Source organism: Halichoerus grypus, chromosome 15, assembly GCF_964656455.1.
Source record: "Halichoerus grypus chromosome 15, mHalGry1.hap1.1, whole genome shotgun sequence".
Taxonomy (NCBI): Eukaryota; Metazoa; Chordata; class Mammalia; order Carnivora; family Phocidae; genus Halichoerus; species Halichoerus grypus.
In genome coordinates, this window is record NC_135726.1 from 19,747,462 (window position 1) to 19,769,784 (window position 22,323).

The following is a 22,323-nucleotide window of genomic DNA, read 5'->3' on the forward strand; positions in this document are numbered from 1 at the left end:
ATTCATGTGGTCACAAATGGCAATATTTCCTTTTTTATTGTTGCATAATATTCCACTTAATATATATACCACATTTTCCTTGTCTATTCATGCATCCATGAATACTTAGGTTGTTTCCACATCTCAGCTATTGTAAATAATGTGGCTATGAACGTTGGGGTGCATATACCTTTCAATTAGTGTTTTCATACACATTCCAATTTTAAAGCAGGGATCATCACACTGGATATAGAGGAAGAACCAAGTATCTGTTTTTAAAAGTAGCACTTTAAATATGAAGACATGCATGAGTGAAAGCAAAAATACAGAAAAATGATGAACAGAACCTTAATGCCCTGAGGCGCCTAGGTGGTTCAGTCGGTTAAGCATGGTCATGATTTTGGAATCCTGGGATCGAGACCCGTGTTGGGCACCATGCTCATTGGGGAGCCTGCTTCTCCCTCTACCTCGGCCCCTCCCCTTGTTCATGTTCTCTCCCATGCTCGCTCTCTCTCAAATAAATAAAATCTTAAACAAACTAACAATTAAAAAAAACCTTAATGTCCTATGTGGGTATACATGAGGAGACTCATAATTGCCTATCAGGCAAAGTGGACCTCAAGACAGGGAGATTGCTATAGATAAAGAACATTCTTTCATAATGACTAAAGGCTCAATTACTCAATTCCTAAAAATCTTCAAAGTATGTATAATGAATAATGATAAAGAAAAAACAGACAAAGTGAAAGCATAGAGAAATCCAAACAAAACCAGAGATCTTAACACCACTCAATTGTAATTGATAGAACAAGTAGACAACAATGAAGAATGTAGAAAATTTGAGGACAGTGTTAACCACCTTGAGCATAGTGACATTTGTAGAACATATACCCAGCAACTGCAGGATGCATATTCTTTTCAATTGCATATGGGACATTCATAAAGATAGACCATACGCTGACCCTTAAAACACATCTCAATAAATGCCAATCAGTTGGAACCATGGAGAGTATATTCTCTGACAAGAGTAGAAAAATATATGAAGTTAGTAACAGTAAGATAACTGGTAAAGCCCAAAGTTATTTGGAAGTTAGAAGAAATCACAGAGGTGGTTAAAAAATACTTTGAAGTAACTGATAATTAAAACATAACCTATCAAAATTTGTGGGCAATAACTAAAGAAATACTTGGAAATGAATGTATAGCTTTAAAAGCTTACATTAGAAAAGAAGATAGGCTTAAAAATCAGTGATCTAAGCTTCCATAGTATGAAGTAAAAGTACAAATTAATTACAAAGTAATTAAAAAAAAAAAACAAGAAATAATGGAGATCAGAAATCAGGACCTAAAAAACAGACTGATAGTGACCGATGTTGACTAATAGAGAAAGTCAATGAAGGCAAAGTTCTCTAAAAGGATTCTTAGACCAACTGAAAAAAGAAGAGAAAATATAAATTACTAATATCAGTACAATAGAGGAGAAATAAATAATGTGATGTGAGTCCTCTCAAATCATCAAACCTGGGTAGTTTGGGGATCACAAGTCTTAACATATAAACATACTCATGGCTGAGGTTTTTTTTTTTTTTTTTTTAATAGCAAAAGGACAAAAAGCAGAATCAGCAAAGGGAAAAGTTTCATGGGGTAAATTCCAGAGTAAACCAGAGACAAACTTTTAAAAGTCTGTTCTAAGTAGAGTTATACAGGACATGCTTAGTTCCCCCAAAATGAGTTGTGACAACACATGTGAAATGCCTAATGAACTCATTAGAGACTCCACGTCCAAGGTTTTTACTGGGGACTGGCCATGTAGTCAGCCTCTTTCTAGAATATACCACAATTCCAGACTCCCAATAGAAAAGCAGGTATTCAGCACACACCATATTGTTTGACACTTTAGGTACAGTGAGCCAGTATTATCAGATTAGACAGTGAGGACCTTCCCGAAATCCAAGTTTTTGGTGCCAGCCAAGAGACAACATTGAAAGCAATCCTTTCAAATGATAGCCATCAGACCTGCTGTATTAACTCTTTTTAGGCACAGGTACATATCCTACAAATGTTACAAAACTAACTTTATACCAATATCAGAATGATACAGGTGAAAAACCACAGATCTTATAAATATCACAAATTGGGGCACCTGGGTGGTTCAGTTGGTTAAGCATCTGCCTTTGGCTCAGGTCATGATCTCAGGGGTCCTGGGATCAAGCCCCATGTTGGGCTCCCTGCTCAGCGGGGAGTCTGCTTTTCCCTCTGCCCGCCTCCCCGCTCCTGTGCTTGTGTGCTCTCTCCCTCCCCCCCACCTCTCGGAAAGATAAATAAAATCTTTTTTAAAAATATTACAAATCAACTCTGTGCCAATATATTTGTCAACTGAAACAAAATGGCAAATTTCTTGGAAGTAAAACATAAAACTAACACAAGAATAATTATGATAGTAATTTATCTTTTAGAGAAATTGAATTGGGGGCAAATGTACTTATAAGAAAAATCCAGCTGAATATGTTCTTATAAATTCCATAAAACATTTAAGGAAGTTGGGGCACCTGGGCGGCTCAGTGGGTTAAGTGTCCAACTCTTGATTTCCGCTCAGGTCGTGATTTCAGGGTTGTGAGAACCAGCCCCAAGGGGCGTTCCACGCTCAGCACAATCTGCTTGGGATTTTTTTTCCCCCTCTGCCCCTCCCCCCACTTGCTCGTGCATGCTCTCTCAAATAAATAAATCTTTTTAAAAAGCCATTTAAGGAATAAGTAACACTAATCTAACTCAAATTCTTTTAGAAAACAAAAATTAGATAACACTTCTGACCTTTTTGAGGTCAATATTACTCTGACAAAACCTGAAGCATATGATGAGTAAATAAAATGTAGTCCAATATCCTTGGTGATTATAAATGCAAAAGCCCTTAAATAGTGTTGGAAAAATTAATCCAGAAACATATAAAAGGGGTAATGCATCATTGGGATTTGTTCCAGAATGCAAAATTGATTGATTTAGGCACGCTAAACCAATATAATTTACCACATTAACAAAATAAAGAAGAAAAATTATATGATTACTTTAATAGATGCAGGGGAAAAGGCATTAGACAAGAATTCAATTCCATGGCATTTCTAGAGGGGAAAAAAGCTCTCAAGAATCCAAGAATGGAAGGAAACTTTTTCAGGTTAATAAAGGACATCCATGAAAAACCTACAGCCAACATTGTGCTTTAGGTGAAATACTAAACATGTTGTACCTGAGACTGAGAACAAGATAAGGATGTCTATTCTTACCACTTCTATTCAACATTATACCACATATTTTAGCCAGTGTACTAAATAGAAGGCATGAGATTAGAAATATCTTTATTGACAGGTAACATGACTCTTTATATAGGAATAAGGAAGGTATCTAATAAAACCTACTAAAATTAATGTCAATTTAGCAAGATGACAACATACACATCAACTTATAGGATCAATTCTATTTCTATAGACTAGATTAGTAGTCAGTTACTAAGAAGGTCCTGTGATCCTTGCCTCCCACCGTTTATTCCCTGTGTAGGCCCCACAGACTTTGGATTGCAGCTGCCTTAAGTGACCAATATAGTAAGTCCTAAGTAACAAGGCATTGCAAAGGACTGCGTAAAAGGCATTGCAGCTTTTCCCTTGGTCTTTTGGATCATTTACTGTGGAGGAAGCCAGCTACCCTGATGGGAGGATAGTCAAGCAACCCCACGGGGAGGCTCACGTGGGGAATATGATAAACACCACGTGAGTGAGCTAACTGGTAATGGGATCATCTAGTCTGGGTCAAACCTTCAGATGACTGCCATTCTATTTGATGTTTTACTGCGAACTTAGGAGAGCAAAACTTGCCATCTAATTGGCGCCAAATAGAGAAGGACCAATAGAGAAAGAATAAATGATTACTGTTAGTTTAAGCCACTAAATTGTTGAGTGGTTTATTGTACAGCAATTGATAACTAATATAATGATTGGAAAATGAACTTTAAAGTAGTATCATCTACAGCAACATTCACAAACATTAACAAACATAAACAAAATATTTGAGGATGTAGATTTGTTTTTTTAAATATAAGTTAGGCCTCTGTACTAAAAAGTATAAAACACTGTCCAGATAAAAATTAAAAAGACCTAAATAAAAGGTTTACCATGTTCACAGATTGGAAGATTTCAATACTGGTAAGATGTTAAGATGTAATTCCTTCCCAAATTTTTCTAAAGATTCAATGTGTTTCTAATTAAAATCCTAGCAGGCCTATTTGTGCTAATTGATATGTAGCTTCTAAATTTTATATGTAAATGCAAAAGACCTAGGATAGCCAAAACCTATATTAATAAAAAAGATAGACTTATAGTGCCTGATTTTGAGACTTAATGAAAAGTTTCAGTGAATATTTTGTACAGCTGTACTAGGACGATAGATGAATAATTTAATTAGGACAAAAAAAGAGTCCATAAATAAACTCACATCTACAGATACCATGGCAATTCAGTGCGGAAAGTCTTCAAGAAATAGTGTTGGATCAACTGGACACTTGTATGAAAAAAAAAAACAAACCAAGAGGGACCTCAATCCTTACTCCTATCATTCACCAAAATTAATTTGAAATGGATCATATACCTAAGCGTAAAAGCTAATATTAGCCAACTCCTACAAAAAATATAAAAGAATACTTCACGCCATAACATAGGTGAAAGTTCCTTAGATAGGACTCAAATAGTACTAATAATACAATTAAAAAAAACAGACTTTACCATATGCTCTTGAAGAAAATTACCTTCAAAAAAGTGGAAGCCTAGAAAAAAATATTTGCAAAGGACTTTATCCAGAATATACAAAGAATTCCTACAGTTCAAAAATAAACAGATAAGCCAATAAGAAAATGGACAAATCGCTGGCAAAAGAAGATGTACACTTAGCCAATAAGTGTATGAGAAGCCACATCACAGTCATCAGAAAAGAACAAATCAAACTCACATGAGACATCGCTTTACAGACAGACATCAGTATGGCTAAAATTTAAAAGACAATATTAAGGGGTAGTAAGTATGTGGAACATGCTGGAACACTCTTACATTGCTTTTGGGAATGTAAACTTGTTCAACTATATTGAGAAACAATTTGATGGATTCTTATAAAGCTAAAAATAAACCTATCCTGCAACTCAGAAATCCTACTCTTAGGGATTTATCCAGATGAAACAAGTGCATGTCTCTAGAAAAATTTCTATCCAGGAAAGTTCATAATAGCTTTATTCATAAGAGCCAAAACTTATCAACCTCAGAGTCCATCTACAGGTGAATGGATAAACAAACTGTGATATAATCTTATAATGGATAATGGAACACCACCCACCAATAAAATGGAACCAACTTCTGTATACAACAGCAGTGACAAATAAAACTTAAAAGCATTCTTTTGGGTGAAAGAAGCCTGACATAAAATGATCCATACTGTATGCTTCCATTTATATATAGCTCTAGAACAAACAAAACTAACCTGTGATGACAGAGTTCAGAACAGTGAATGCCCATGAAAGGAAGTGGGGTGGGGTGGGTGTTGGCTGAACAGAGCATGAAGAAACATGTTGGGGTGACAGAAATGTTCTATATTTTAATTGGGATGGGAGTAGCATGGGTAATACACTTGTCAAAACTCAGTCAGCTGCACACTTCAAATCTGAGAATTTTGTTGTGTATAAATGATAATTCAGTCAGAAAACCTAAAAACCAAAAGCAATGTTCATCCTTCTGGGGTCACACGGGCTAAGAAACAAACTGGGTCAGGTTCTCCAAGCCAAGAATCTTGATTTGAAATCCCATGCTTATTTTTTTCCCCCATCTATGGTCTCCTGAGAAGCTCTCACCTTGGGAAGGGGTCACCTTTGGCTTTGCACCAGTGTCTTCCTGGCCCTGTCTGACGGGAGGGTGCCGGCAGCCCATCCCACTGACGAGTGCCTTTCTCTCCTTCTGACTCTACACGAGGTTCTTTGATAAAAGCCTCCCTGCTGGAACAATTTCCTCCCTTATGTCCATGAGCACTCGAAAATTTGAGGCTGATTTCTCTCAGGGGAACAATCTCCACTTAAAGGCAAAGCCACCGAGGGGCTCCTCTAATCTCAAAAGCATTTGTAGAGCTGAAAGCTGTGTTTTTATTCCCGGGTAACTTTCCCACAATCACCAAGCCTGCCTCGACATACTTTTACAGTGAGCACCGACAGGCCCCGATTTCCTTAAATATTTCTGTACCTGTTAGATGATCCGAAACTTCGGTAACAGGATGGCTTGCTGTCGTGAGTTCCCTGCTCTCCAACACAGAGGTAGGATCGACGTGTTCATACTTCCTGAATCCCCATCAGCCCTGTTGGGGATATGAGGGTTTTACAGTTTGATCACACACCTCTTCGGCAGTCACCTCCCTTCCCAGCCTCTCCATGAGCCTTTCCTCCTTCACAATCACTAATCATGTTTTCTCTCTGGACTGACACCTGCCTTATTAGGAATGTGTTCCACTCAGCAGCCGCACCTGAGCAGGGCCCGTGGCCTCCAGCCTGCCCAGGGGCGATCTGAACCCGAGAGAGAATTCAGACAGGCAGTTCAGAAAATCAGAATTGAGACTCAGGGACTTCTGAATGGTGATGTCCCTGAGGGGTACGTTATGATCCATGGATATCTTCAGTCACCTGATTTGACTGTATTGTTGGATTTTGCTAGTCTTTGTATAATAGAAAACAACAAGCCTTCTCGCTTCAAGCCCATGTGGTTTGCATTTTGGAGAGCTCCCTCCTACAGGCAGATGCATTCACACACAGTCTGGGGGAGTTTGGAACTCAGAAAACAGACTTGTGAGGAGGTCCACCTGCGTGTGCTCCTTTTCTCAGCTCTGCTGATCGGTGTAGCAGGGCGGAGATTCTCAGCTGCCTGTGTTTGAAGCAAGAGTTTCCAGTACAGGAAATGCCACCTGGAGTTTGCATGGGAAGAACAGTGAGCAGGGGGAGCTGAAAGACTCCTTGCTATAATTAGAGAAACAGTGGAGCAGACGTGTCCCCCAGACGTTCTGCTACTGGGAAACCTCGAGACATTCTGGGAAATTGATTTCCTTGAACTTTTCCCAGGCTGGCAGCCCCAGGGGGTCCAGCCTGAGGCCATGGGAAGACATTAACTGTGTGGCTCAGGCAGAAAGGACACAAATTGCTATTCCTGACCCCACGGTTGGGTTCCAAGTGCAGGTCTGGTCTGGAGTCCTTGTGCTCAATGCTAGTGATCAGCAGGTGCCCAGATCTGTCTGCCACCTACCCTGAACATGTGGCTTCAGTGGTCCTTGCCTGCTGGCCACAGGCCTGACTGCTGTGGCCATCTGTGACCAGAGAGGGGAAGAGAATGGCGATTGAGACCAGAGGAACAGATTTTCCATCTATACAAAATGAAGGCATGGTGGTGAGCCACTGGGCAATACAGAGCAACATCAGAAATAAAGCACAGGCTTAGGGGTTAAACAGCATAAATTTGAATCCCAGCTCTGGCTCTTGCTAGATGTGTGGCTTTGGGAAAAACTATTGACCTCTCTGAGCCAACTGTTTCTTGCTCTGTGAACTAGAGAAAATATATCTTATATGGTTGTTGTGAGAATCCAAGTGGCTAATGGATAGAATAAAGTACTCAACACTGGGCTTGGCATAGAAGCCATGACTAAGTGGTAGTCGTGGTTTAAGAAATTTAATTTTGGGTCATTACACCTGAGCTTGAGACCAGCTTTTATTTAACAGCTTTGCTACCTTGGGCTACTAATACAGAATCTCTCCAACTTCATTTCCTTACCTCTAAGACAAAGAAAGTAATGCCCAACGCATGAAATTGTTAGACCTCTCAGAAGCCTTCCCTGACCCCCTGCCAGCTGCGGGACTGGACGTGCTCTTGTTAGGGCAGATTCTGATTCACTATGTCTGTGGTGCGGCATGAGCTTCTGCATTCCTAACAAGCCCCAGGTGATGTTTATGCTGCTGGGCCGCACTTTGAGTAGGAAGCGTGTAAAGTTGCCATTCCTTTCTCAGGTGTGTGTGTGTCCCTATAGGACAGGCTTCCCATCGGACTATCTTCTCATTCCCCACAAATGGGTCCACCATTGTCTAGGACTTGAAACAACTTTCCTAGGCAGAAGGTTCGGGCTGCTTCCCTCCTTCCACCTTAGGAGGCTTTAAATCAAGTCAACCCCTGTGACCTGAGATGGAGAAACCCAGCTCCATTTGCTGGGAAACCTCACTTTCTACCTTGGATCTCCTCCACTTCTATTCATTCTCAAAACTCAGTGTCCCAAGATGCCTGGGTGGCTCAGTCGGTTAAGTGTCTGCCTTCAGCTTGGGTCATGATCCCGGAGTCCCAGGATTGAGCCCCTGCATCCCTGCATCAGACTCCCCACTTAGTGGGGAGTCTGCTTCTTCTTCTGCCTCTGCCCCCGCTCATGCTCATTCTTTCTCTCAAATAAATAAAATCGTAAAAAAAACAAAACTCAGTGTCCCTAGAGTGGCCTTTCTCACAGACAGATTTCTCTTCACCTGCCCCCCAGCCCATATTGGCGTCAAGAATTCCATCCTGGTCTTTGTGCCCTGGATCCAGTGTCCACCATGGTGCCTGTTACACTCCACCCACGCACCCACAACCGACCTCCTAGGTGGTGAGTAGTCACCCACCTGACTGCATCAGACCTTTGAGTGAGGATGTGACATAGCCCTCAGTGTCTCACCCCTGTATCAGAGCCCTCTCCCACCTGTGGGGCTGGCCTAGCTCCCTTCCCCACACCACTTTCAGGCCACAAGACCCCCCTTCATGATGACCCCTGCTACGTCTCAGGGTGTGGAGTTCCAAACCAGAGTCACCAAGTTGTCCACACAATGACTGGAATGGGGGAAGGACCGATGCTGTTGAAGAAAGAGAGGCAGAACGAAGAGAGAATTCTCTGAGGCTTCCAGAGGTGCTGGAAGCATTTAGGGGTAGATGTGCGGGAGGGCATTATAAAAGCCAGAGAAAGCTTTCAAACCCTGGGCGCCGTCTAGGCCCTTCCGGCTCTGACTCCCCCCACACCCCACCCTCACACACATCCGTCCGTCACGCGTACATGCACACATCAGGGTGTTACAGTGCTCCTGCCGGTTTCTCTCTTTCAATCCTCCTTGCCTCTCTCTCTCTCTCTCTCTCTCCATCCCCCTGTCCCCATGCCTGTCTCTTGCATCCTCCTTTCTCCCCTCTGTGCCTGTCTCTCAATCCCTCCACTTTCTCGGCTTCCCTTTCTCTCTTGGGCTTGCTCTGCTTGTTCTGACCGGCCCCAGCTTTCTGTCGGTCTCCAGAGTGTGGGCACAGTTTCCAGCTTCACATACCCAAACAAAACTGGAGAACAAGTGCAGGGAATGGGCCAGCTCTTTTCCTCTTCCAGAGCCTGACGATCTGGCCCCATGCCCTGGAGCTGGCCACGCTTCACTCTGACCCAGTGGGCCTCTGCTTTTTGGCAGGAGGGGAGCTGGGAGGCCCTGCCCGAGCAGCCTGCCTCTGCCTCATCCAGTGGGCACAGAGTGACACCGACAGCTAAGAGTGACACATACACATGCTCTTTCCAGATACCGGTTTCCAAACCTCACTGTAAACACAAGCCCCCTTTTGCTGCTGTCCCTCCTGAGACAGAAGAGTTTGCTTCACCTTCACCATCTACACTGACAGCCTCTCTGGAGGGGGTCCCTGTTTCTGCTGTCTTCACCTTTTTCAAATAATTTACAACAACCATGATTTATCTTTGTAATAAGAAAAGAATGTTATGAAATCAGGTCAGTGAGTGTTTTGAGTGTAGTCATCTTTGGACCCACCTTTCTGGCACTCACAGTCCGTGGCACTTCCCGACTTGGCCAACTCAGAAGCAAAAGAACACGGTAAGCAATGGGCAAATGCAGGCTTCTCCACTGAGGAAAGCTGTGCTCTGCAGAAATGGGCCCTGCTTCTCTTTTGGGCTTAGAAGGAAGAATCTGAGGTTTGTGACCAACATATTAGAAATATTCTAAAGCAAAATTAATCAGTGGGTGCTTGTCACCTATGCAGCATCAATCACTTGGCTACTCTCCACTTCTTCCCAAGAAGCTGCTCTGTTGGGCAGGGGAGAGCAGTTAAGTGGTCCCCCCTGCCCAGTGAAACTTCAAAATCCTGTGGATTTTGCGGGTGACATCAAGAATATCGAGGGTGACCTGTCCACAGGGAAGCCTTACCTTTGTTTCCTGAGTCAGTTTAGAAGAGGGGTGCAGTGTCTGTGGCATCTGCTGACCCTTTCTCTTCCACCCTTCTTCATCGCATTACAAAAACAAAATGGCCAGTCCCCTTCCATCTGCGCGCCTTAGCTGTCTATTCTGTTATCCCGCAATTAGCACAACGATGGGTGACTGGGGTGGGGTGGGGGAATGATATTGCTGCGAGTGACCTATTATTATCTGCAAATTACATTTTACAGGGAAATTAAATGAATTCTGTCCGAGCCCCGGGGCCAGGGAGAAAAGAAAATGCCTCATTGTTCAGTTCTGTGAGCTGGAGAGACTGCGCGTGGCGATAAAGAGACCTGTGTTTGTGCAAACAAGGCGTGGGCTTCCAGTATGAAAGATGCATTTGTTACACCAAAGCTCGAAATAGGAAATATGTGTGGGCAGACACAACGGAGATGAAAGAGGAGAAAACTAATTATTACTACCACTGCGTATGTGTGTTGGGGTATTTATATAATGTGTTAAACTTCCTCTGCTGGGAAAATGGTTGTCATATCAGTATGAACGAAACTTTACCCTAAAAGGGGGTATTCTAAGCTCAGTGGGATTGTGTGTTTGAAATGATCTTCTGCCCCCTCCTCTCCTCTTCACATGTCTTTTAATGAGTAGTGTATTCAGAGTATCATCTTCTCTTTCTTGTTTGTTATATTCTCTCAATAAGTGTGCTTTTTATTTTTCTCTGTCAGGCAGATGGCAGGTATCGATACTAACTAAAGAAGGAGTGGAGAATTAACACTGGCTGAAGTCACAGTGGTTTGGGCAAACACGAGTGTCACTGAGAAATCTGTCAAAGGTCGGAGACTCACAGAGACCTTCATGTGGATGGCATGACTGACCCTAAATCAAATGTTCTAAACTATGGAGAAAGAAATGGAGTGGCCTCATCCCGATGATCATGTTATCTCAACTGGGAAAAGAGATGCACACATTAAAACCAACCCCACTCCTATGTGTGAAGCAATTTGCCATTAGCAAGGCATTGTGTTGGGTGTTGGAGAAGATTCGATTAGGGACAATACATAGCTAAATCCTAAACGAAACATTTCTACCAAGCATCCGATAAAACCCTTCCCCGACCACTGTGAGGGCTTTGTTCTCAAGAGTATGGAGACTATCAACATTTCTCCATGTCTGTGGATCTTGCGTCTGAAATAGGAGCAGAATGACTGTGTTTGGAAACTCAACTTCAAGTCACAAGCAAGAGTGGTCAGTAGCTCTGGGATAAGCCTGCAGCTGAGCCCTGCAAGATGCAGGGTGGGGGTCCTCTACATACGTTTGAACAATGACTAGTGAAAACCAGATTCGTGAGCTCATCTTTTTTAGTCGAGGGGTGCCACAGACACGCTGAATAATTCGTTGTGTTTTTTTTCCCTTTGGATTTTCCATTATGTAATGTATCATGAACAGTATAACAAATGGGGATTGGAAAGAGAAGTATAAGAAAATCTTCCCCCATCCACTGTGGAAATGATGCCACTAATGTGCATTTTGGCCATGAGGGGATTAGATCTTTTTAGGAAATTGCTAAAATGTTGTACTAAACACTCAAGAGAGAAAGCAGTTGTATTTCACATTTGCCTGTATCATAATCACCAATGGAAACTGTGAAGTATTAACATAAGCACCTATCCCTCCCACCCACCCAGTCTGATTCAGAAACTCTGGCTGGGGCCAGAGAATCTGTGCATTTCACAAACTCCCCAGGTGACCTGACACGTGTTCTTCCACCAAGCTGACAGAAACACTGGCACTGGAGTGGAATACTCAGATTCTGCCCATTTTCATGGCTTCATAGTATGAAAGTTCCCAAAACATTGAAAGCATTTCCCGTTGAAACCCAATGGGAGAGAATGCTCATGAACATTGAAAGGTAATCTATATAAAGCACCTATGTCAAAATGGATTTCTACTGTGTGCTTAACAATAATGACTTTTATTACCTCCACTCCAGTGAGAAGGGTGGAGGTTCTTGGGGGTACTGAAAACACTCATGGACAGTTTGGAAACTCTTATTCTATACAACAGCAGAAACGCAAGGAGTCCAGAGTCTCACCTCACAATGTTAAGCTTAAGATGGCGAGACATGGAATGGAATGGAGCTTCTAACTTAGTAAAGCTGACAAAGAGGATCAAGACACACAGACAGAGAATGGTGAAGAAAAGCTTCAAAAGCAAGAAACTCTAGTGGCCTTTTATGAGATTTTGGGTGGCCTGTCGTACTTATTGAAAGGGCCCTAAAGAGGGTAATCATAAGTTTGGTGGACACTATGAAGACTCTAGGTGACTACACATGTAGACCATCATGAACTCCAGAAGGATCTTAGTTGTGAATCAGCCCTGATACGTGCCTTTTCTTCTTCAGTATTAGTCATACTTAATTAGTAGTTAACTTCCCAGAATACTTCTAGAAAAAAAGTCTATATATGTTAAGTTCAAGTCAATAATGGGCTTCCAAATGAATACTAATGAAAAAAATCACAAAATGGAGCTCTATGAAGGAAGCCACTGAGTTGAAGTTCACCTTTGTAACTAGTACATTCTAGAATGAAAGTTTGCAGTTTGATATGTGAAGAAACTAATACATGAACATTATATACATATGGTTTTATAGTGTATATTATATTGATGGTTTTAAAATTCTTTCATTGATCCAACCCCACCAAATCACTTTATAATTATTTTTCTCATTTTGGCATTAAGGTTGTTGATGTTATAAATATGTCTTTTCTGTGAACTTCATTATTTCTAAAATTTCAGAACATGCTTTTCAGCTGCTTCTAGCTATCAATTTGGGATAGGCATACAATTTGCAATGAGGTATTTCCTTATATTCTGCAACAGAATGGCAATTTTCATGTCATATAAATTTCCATGGAAGAATAAAAGGCTTAATTCTTCATTTCATTTTAAAGTAGACATTGGAACAGGTAAAGAACCTGGAGTCTCACAGGTGATAAGAGACATTTCATAATACTAGGCCCCAAATGTGGGCCAGTCTGATTCATCTTTGGATTTTCAATCCATTCTTTCATTTTTTTTAATGTTTTAGATATAATTACATACCATATAGTTCACCCATTTAAAGTGCACATATCAATAATTTTTAGTACAGAACTGTGCAGCCATCACCACAGTCTAATTTTAGAACATATTTATCACCTTCCCAAAAACGCACACTCATCAGCAGTCTCTCTCCATTATCTCTCTAAGCCTACGACAACTATCCATCTATTTTCTCTTTCTGTGGATTCACCTGTTCTGGACATTTCATATAAATGGAACCACAGGGCGCCTGGGTGGCTCAGTTGGTTAAGCGACTGCCTTCGGCTCAGGTCATGATCCTGGAGTCCCTGGATCGAGTCCCACATCGGGCTCCCTGCTCGGCAGGGAGTCTGCTTCTCCCTCTGACCCTCCTCCCTCTCATGCTGTCTCTCATTCCCTCTCTCTCAAATAAATAAATAAAATCTTAAAAAAAAAAAAATGGAACCATTCAATATGTGGGTTTTTTTTTCTGACTTTACTCTGAGCATAATGTTTTTAGGCTCATCTAGACTGTAGTATGTATCACAACTTCATAGCTTATTATTTTTTATCAAATGATTATATCACATTTTATTTACCCTTTTTTTTTTTTTTGAACATTTGAGTTGTTTGCACTTTTGGGCTTTGTGAATATGCTGTTATGAACATCAGTGTACAAATTTTTGTCCGGATATATGTATTCACCTCTCTTAAGCATATAGCTTGGAGTGAATTTGATGAGTCATAGGACAGCTCTATATTTAACAGTGCACGGGAGGGCCAAACCTTTTTCTAAAGTGCCTGTGTCATCTTACATTCCACCAGCAGTGTAGAAGAGTTCCAATTCCTCCACCTTTTTGCCAACACTTGTTATTATCTTTTCTTTTATAACCATTCCACTGGGTGTGAAGTGGTATTTCATTGTGGTTTTGATTTGCATTTCCCTAGTGACTAATGATATTGCACATCTTTTCATGTGATTCTTGATCGCTTCTGCATCTTCTTTGGAGACAATATATATTGAGACCTTTATGCCCATTTTTTAATTGGGTTGTCTATTGTTGGATCGTCAGAAATTTTTATATATTCTGGATACAAGTCCTTTACCAAATATGTGATTTGCAAGTATTTTCTCATATTCTGTGTCTGTCATTCTACTTTCTTGATAGTATCCTCTGATACACTTTTAAGAATTTACTGTGTATATTTTTGTATATGGTCTTAGATGGTTGTTTTCTTACAGATGGATAGCCACTTATGCCAATGCTATTTTGAAATAATCCATTCTTTTCCCAGGAGTTGAAATGAACCCTTGCCACCTTTGCTGCTTCTCATAAGTGTTAGTCTTTGGTATATCACTGGTTCCATTTGTTGACATTTAATATAATACTTGTGCTTATATATTCAAAAGTGAAAGTACTCTGTGTTTTTTATACTATCTTCATCAGATTTTGGTGTTTTTCTGACCGCATGTAAAACTGGTTAGTTTCCCATTTTCTTCTATGGTTGGAACTAGCTGATACAACATTTGAGTTGGCTACTTTATGAATGATGGATGAAAGTCAACTTTGTACTAGTCTGTCTTGTTGCCTTTTTCAGTGATAAATTTTAATTCCTAATATCATTTGGAGTAATATAGTACTCTATTTTTTTTCTTCCTGAGTCAATTTTGGCAGTTTATATTTTTCTAAGAAGTCATGTATTTCCTCGAAGTTTTCTAACTGATTTCATAAGATTATAGGTATGATTCCCTTCATTCTTTTAGTCTTCTGTTTGCAGTCAGGTCATCTTCCTCAGAATCTTTCATATTTCTTTCTCTCTGTCTCTGTCTCTCTTCTTAACAGAACTCCTGATCTATTTTATTGGTCTTTTAAGGAAACAGATTTTGGGTCTCACTGTCATTGAAAATTTTATTAACTATAGATTTTACTAATTCCTCCTTCCTTTTTTTTTTTTCTGTTTTATTGAGTATCACATTTCTTAATTTGTTCTTATTCTTTGGTTCTGAAATGCCTTTTAAAATTTATGAGTTTAATTTTGGCTTTAATTTTCCCCTGAGTACAGTTTTGTGTTAACTTCTGTAGGTTTTGGTATGCGACAGTTTGTCTCGTTACTTGAGTCCTAGGTTCAGAATTCAATTATCTAGTCCTCTTTTAAAAGTAAGTTTTTTGTTTTTTTTTTGGTAATTGTTTCCAATTTTGTTGGATTGTGATTAGGAAATGTGACCTATATAATCTCTTCTCTTTTAGTTTTTTGAGATCAAGTATATGATTCCATATATTAATGACGATAATAAATTGGCATAGTGATTTGGGGGAAGAATTTTTCAATATCCAATAATGTTGTTAGATGTGCATATTCTGTGACAGCCTATTCTATTCCACTCAGATTTATATGAAATTCATACACACACATATCCACATAAGGAGAGAGTGTATGTATCTATGTGCTTATATATACACACAGATATATGGGTGCAAATACAAAAGAGGAAAGGGTGTATTTATATATGTATGTGTGTGTGCACATCTATGTATATATGTGTATATACAAACATATATATATAATTTTTTTAAAAAATTGGAATCAACCTTATTAACCTACAGGTAATTCTTCTTTATAATGGATCGAATAAACTGTGGTTAACTCACACAGTGGATTGCTACACAACAACAAAAAGTATTAAAATGAAAAACCTTAACATGGGGTACAGATATAAAATGATATGCACAGCATGGAAGCATTTATTTACACTTTAAATTTTCACAACACTACATATTTGTGGAAATATCCATATGTATCCACATAGAAAAACATGCATGAAAAAGTTACAAATCAACTTCCAATTTGGTCACCTTGGGAGTTAGCCACAGGTGAAGGAATGTGTGGTAGGGTTTTAGCCACACTGTATTATTTATTCCCTAAAAGAAAATTGAAGCAAATATAATGAAATGATAGCATCTGTTTAATCTTTGAGCAAAGTACCTGGGTGTCTGTTTATTGCCTATTTCCTTTCTTTATTAGACAGAGAAGTTGTCTGGGCTCCTCAGCATGAAGCACAGTGATGAGGAGGCACTCGATTTGAAATGGTAAGTTAGGAAGTGAAGTTCAAGTCATACTAGAGCCAGTAGAAAGAAATGACTTTTGTTAAGCCCAGATAATACAAGACTTAAGGAGATTAGGATTACTCTTTTAAAATTATTCCAGGGATATTTTCCTAAGGGAAAGAACTGGACCTGTTCTATGTAGGTAGGCAAATAGAGAAACAGTGGATGGGACCTGAAAGGATGAAGGTTCTAGCCCGAGTTACAGCAGATCTATCCAATGGCCAGAAGGGTCTGGAATTGAGACAGAGTGCTCAGAAGCAATCTTGTCAGAAAATGTTCAAACAAAAACAAAGCAGCCCTGTTTATAGAATGTTTTGCAGGGATCCCTAATGCTAATGAATATAATTTATTGAGTACTCACTATGTTTTAAGCATTTTATATGTATTAATTTTTAAATTCCCAAAACAATCCTATGAAGTTGTGGCAGTTTGTCGAAATAATTGCTATGATGCTTACAAAGCACATGCCACAGTCCCTGCTACCTGATCATCTCTCAGGGAATTATGTAGCAATTAGTTCTCTTAACAAGCTTGATTAGGACTCCATTTCTTGCAAAAAAAATGTGCTAGTCAATTGAGAGGTTATCACTCAGAACACAGACTCAGAGTCTTAACACATTTGCAACTCATGGTCTGTTATTTAATCTAAGTCACTCTTACATGAGGCAGTAAGAGCTAGAATAAGGAAGTGAGGGTAGAGTGGAAGTGACTGGACCTAGCTCACATATCACTGAATGGCAACCATCAAATTTGGGTGTTGGAGAAAGGGTACTGCACTCAGAAGTGTGCAGGCTCATAGTAGAAATGTCTGGCTTTGTGTCCATGAGCTAGTACCTTTGTGTCACTAAGTCTCCATCTCCCTATCTTAGGTTCCTTTTGTCTCCAAACTGTGTAGCCTGTTTACTTCCAACATGGGGTCAATGAGGGTGAGTTCTCAGAAAATAGATGAACCAGACACGGACGTGGGAGATAGTTCGTTCCTTCATTTAACCCTGTTCCAAAGGTACTCTATTGTATTAACCACCAGCACTCTCTGCAGATGTTTGCAGATTGCATCTTATGTGGCAGCCTCTTCCCAATGACAGGCATGGTTTTGAGCTTTCAAACCCTGGGAATGATTTGGGTGGATAATGTCAACCGATTATGAATTTCTGGTGTGTGGCCCACAGCTATTGGTGATGAATCAAGCTGCTACACAAGAGCACATTTCTGCATAATGAAAAGTAAAGTAGTGCAGATTAATGGTGTCAGCATTTTAATGGGACCTGGGGAAATGGCTGGGTGATGGATTCTTTTTACAGAGAGCAGCCCCGTCTTCTGTCTCCCAGATTTGCCTCAAGGAGAGCCCAAGGGGAGCCACTGAAAGGTCACTGCATCTCTCTTTGACAGGTGTTGGCACAAGCGTTTCCCCGTTGTGTCCACCTCCTCTTTGTTGCTGACCTTTCCCCCACTGAGTGTGATACTCAGAGCAAGACATGGAAAATTGTCCAGAGTTCAGGATGTCTGAAGCACCAACGTTAAACAACTTACAAAATAAGCATGTAGTCAGCAGGTAGTGTTGGGCTCACTAACATGGCCCTTGCCAAGCAAGGAAGCAATTCAAAGGTGGCCCACCTTTCTGTCTGGGTGAGGGATACCTGACCTGTCCTCTACATAACCTTTGCTGCCTTAGGCAGACGGGGAGGAGGAAGACCTATAAGGATATACACATGAACATAGCCTGTCAAGAGCAGCCAGGGCCAAGGTCAAGGCATTCCAAGAAGTTTGGGCTATTGCTATGAAAACCAGGTAGCATCTGTTAAACATCTACAGGATGCCTAGAAGATACACATGCTTTGCATTTAACATTTAAGTTAATAATGTCCCTGCATTGAAGGTATTGGTATTCCCATTTTGTGGCTGAGGACCTTGAGGCTCTGGGAGTTTGTTTGCCTCTTTTAAAATTATTAAGTTAGTAACAGTAGAATAATCATGATTATAATCATGATCAAAATTGTCAACATTTATGTAGCTCTCCTATGAGTGGGGCAGTCTTCTAAGAGCTTTTTATATATCAATTTGAATATCAAAATAATGCCACAATATTGATCATTGTATTTTTACATTTTACAAATGAGGAAATTGAGGCACAGTAAGGTTATGTAACCTGCCCAGAGTCACATAGTAAGTTACAGAGGTAGGATTTGAACTCTAGCATTTGGTGTTCACTGCTAGGCCTTCAGTGCCACACTGCAGATGCCATCCAGCCGTGCTAACTGGGGCACAGTCATCTTTCCCTGGTCCCCACTGCTTCCTCCCCTAATCCCACCTCTGCCTTCAAATTACTCAAGATTACACACTGACCCCTACCATTGTGTTAGGTCTCTGTTATTTGTCTGCATATCCCTGTATTCTTCCCTTACTTGAACACTCATGAGATCTTACTGTGGTTTCTTGCATAACATTTGTCTTCCCTCAAAGACTTTAAGCTGCAGGAGAACAGGTGGTGGGCCTCCCTTGTTTAGGATGACATGCTCGAGGTCCAGTACTGTGTCCATATAAATAAAATCACATTTCTGATTGTTTGTTACCACATTTCACAAATATCTGTGGATGTAATACCAGCAATTTAGAAGGTATGTTTGGGATGGTCTAAGATAAAATATAAACTATTTGTCAAAGCTCAAATTCCCACTGGGTGTCTCCGGGGGGGGGGGCGGGGCACCATACCAAAAACAAAACAAAACAAAAAAACAAAACAAAACAATAACAGACCACTGCATTTCTGAGCTATAGCCACTGAGATACAACAAGATGCCCCAGGACAGCCAAATGGAAAAGAAAATTCCTTCATGCAAGGTCATATGAAATAGCAAATACACTGTGATTACAAACACAAGCTCTAAATCAAAAGGCTATATGCTTTGACTCGCAATCAAATTTCTCATCTCGACGATTCTAGATACCATGTTTAGTGGTAAGTAGCAAATATATTATTAACGACAGATTTTCTCAGTCATGGAATAAACATTTGCTGATGAATGAACAAATGATTGAATAAAGGAACGAATATAAACAAAGGTAAGTCTGCCAAGGCGATCTGTGTAAAAACTGATACTTTCCTATCATGACATGATGCTCCCTTTTACTTCCAGTGACCCTTTATGTGTACTCACTACAGTTTAAACCCCTTTCTGATGACACCCTCTAACTTCGGGCTGAATGTTATGGATCTGCATGTTAGAAAGGGAGAAAGGGCTGCTCACAGAGGTGAAGAGATTTTTTTTTATATATTGCATCATTGCTGTTGCTGCTGTTATTGTTTTTACTCATCATTATGATGCCACATAATGATGCCTTTTGCACCTGTTACATGCTAGGGACTACAAGCCCAAAGAAAAACAAGTGCGGAAGGGATTGTAGGTTGAGAAAAGAGCACAGGGGCCCAGAGACCAGGACAGCTGAAGAGGTGAAATCTGGGTCTGAGGAATAAGCAGTGATTCAACATTCCCGAGTCTACCGCCCAGCAACACTTAGCATATTCTCAGATCTTCAGTGCTGACCTAATTCTCAGGGCCCCATCTTACTGTGACAGGTTTTCCTGCTCATGATATCCATGACTCTACGATGTTTATAAACCCAATGTCAGTCCCTTTGCTACTAACTTGACTTTGGTATCAAAAAAATGTTTCATTAGATATGGCTTTGTTTATTCAAAGTTCATTCCTCCTTCACATCTTCTTAATGATTTTTAGGCTCAGACTATTAATCTTCTTACCCGAGTTAAACCTTTCTCTCAATCTGTTCTTTTATAGATATTTCCAAACTCAGAAGCTTACATTCATTGCCCTCTGTGGGCTTTCTTAAGGCAATAATTAGCTAGAAACTCTGTTGTCAGTTAGAAATGCTGAAGAAAGTGTTCTAGTATTAGGTGGGACTGAGAACTTGATGCTTGCTGGGGGTATTCATCCTGCCCAGTGTTGCTGAATCAAACAATTTAATTCATTTTGGTAAAGGCACCGAGTTTCTCTCTGTACCGGCCACTGTGTTAGTCCACGGAATAACGTGTATGGAGGCCACCACCAAGTTGAGAAGGATGTAGTGACATAGCAGAATTGTGAATGAATGAGCACCATGGAAGAGTTTGAATGAAGAGTTGTCAAGGAAGAAGTAACTCCATCAGGGGAGACACTGGGCAAACTTTTAGAACATTAATATTGAACCAAGTATGCACTAGATTGAGAAAGGGAACAGAAGACAAGAACACAGAAGGGCACAAATTTATATGTATGTTACGTTGGGAGAACTCTTCCTCCTCTGCCAGTATTCTGGCTTCTTTCATTTTCTTGAATACAGCATGTTCTTTTTCAACACTGGGTCTTCTTGACTACTCTTCCTTCTGCCTGTAACAGTGTTCCCAGCCCAACTATGGTCACTAACTAACTTCTACCCATTTCTTTCAATTCCCTGGTTAAATGTCATGTTCTCAAGTTGGCCTATCCTGACACAGGAGAGTCAGTTAAATTCTTACATTTATGCTCTCATCACACTTTTAAAATCCTCTTTGTTAACTTGCATTATACTCAACATACTTGCTTACATGCCTGCCTTCCCCAATCCAGTGTGTTAAATTAATTAAACAAGGAGCCCACAAGACTGATGAGTCCCTAATCCATCGAGGACTAAGTAAGCAAACCAAAATCTAAGCCTGTAAATGCCTCGAAGTTACAAAATTAAAATGCTAAGGACAACCAATCACAAACAGCCGTTTTTTTACACTGTACAACTTTACACTATAGCCAATCACGTAATTTCCTTTCTTTGCTTCTGCACTTTTTCTGTACAAGTTTTTCCCCTGATTCCTGTCAGCAATGTGCTCCTAACCACTTCTGGTTTGATGCTGCCTGATCTGAATTGGTTTTTGGTCAAATAAAATCTTAAAATTTCTAATATGCCTCAGTCTATCTTTTAACAAGTGTAAATTCATGAGGGCTCAGACCACGTCTGTCTTGTTCTCCATGGATTCTCAGCACTTTCCTCAAGACCTGATACCTAGTTACCACTTCTCTATACATATTTTTTGCAGTGGTGGGCTGGGGGACTCAGGGCATGGTGGAAAGTGGCTAGGAATGAGAACAACAAATTAACAGAGGGAGATAAAATTATAGAGCCCTTTGACTAATGTCTTGCACTTAAGTATGCTCCCAGACACCTTCATTTTGAAAAACCAAACCAAATGTGGAAGAAACACAAACACACCAGATTTTCTTCAAGCTTTGCAGGAACTTATAGGAAAGGAAGATAAAAGATGGGTAGTTGACAAACACTGACATGATGATGGTTTTCTAAGAATCTCATGGGGCATAGTGGTAGCAGAAAATGGTGGCAGCCTCAAATATGTGGTAGCCTCTAAATATTCCTGAAAGTATGGAGCAAGTTATCAATGTCTATACTCCAAAAGCAGAAAGGAAAAAGAGAGGGAAAAGTAAGGTTTTATTTGTATCTATGGTAATTGGAAGTAGACATGGTCATGTGAATCACATGCAAGGAATGTAATACCTTGGCTACTGGTTGGTCAGTCAATACATTCATTCATTTGATGAGTATTCATCAAGCTAAGTTTACCTAGTGTTATGTCATCATTACACTAGGCCGAGATCTTGCCCTTACAAAATCTGCCATACAACAGAGGAGAAAGACCATCAAATACACAAATGAACCAGCAATTTATTCACCACAATGGCAAGGAGTCTACAAAGGGAGAAGCACAGACTTGAAGGCAACCTTGGCCATGGGAATGCCTATCAGAAGGCATCTGAGAGATCTTATGCTTTGGCATTGACTAAGGAAAGTTAGATTTTGATTATACTTACAAGGCCTCATGGGTCTATGATATGCCATTTCTCTGAAGCCTGTGCATAAATATTCACTGGG

General features: G+C 40.3%; 2 long non-coding RNA genes across 2 annotated transcripts in view; one reads left to right on the forward strand and one right to left on the reverse strand.

Annotated features, from left to right (window-relative positions):
- LOC144380181 (uncharacterized) overlaps positions 1 to 10,373 on the reverse strand; it is a 94,660-nt gene extending 84,287 nt beyond the window's left edge. Inside the window, exons 1-2 of the long non-coding RNA XR_013444026.1 lie at positions 10,235 to 10,373; positions 6,240 to 6,351 (exon numbers count right to left, since the gene is read on the reverse strand). This is a non-coding gene — a long non-coding RNA (uncharacterized LOC144380181). The remainder of the gene's footprint in view (positions 1 to 6,239; positions 6,352 to 10,234) is intronic.
- LOC144380180 (uncharacterized) overlaps positions 1 to 11,875 on the forward strand; it is a 141,474-nt gene extending 129,599 nt beyond the window's left edge. Inside the window, exon 4 of the long non-coding RNA XR_013444025.1 lies at positions 10,969 to 11,875. This is a non-coding gene — a long non-coding RNA (uncharacterized LOC144380180). The remainder of the gene's footprint in view (positions 1 to 10,968) is intronic.
- The last annotated feature ends 10,448 nt before the right edge of the window (positions 11,876 to 22,323 follow it).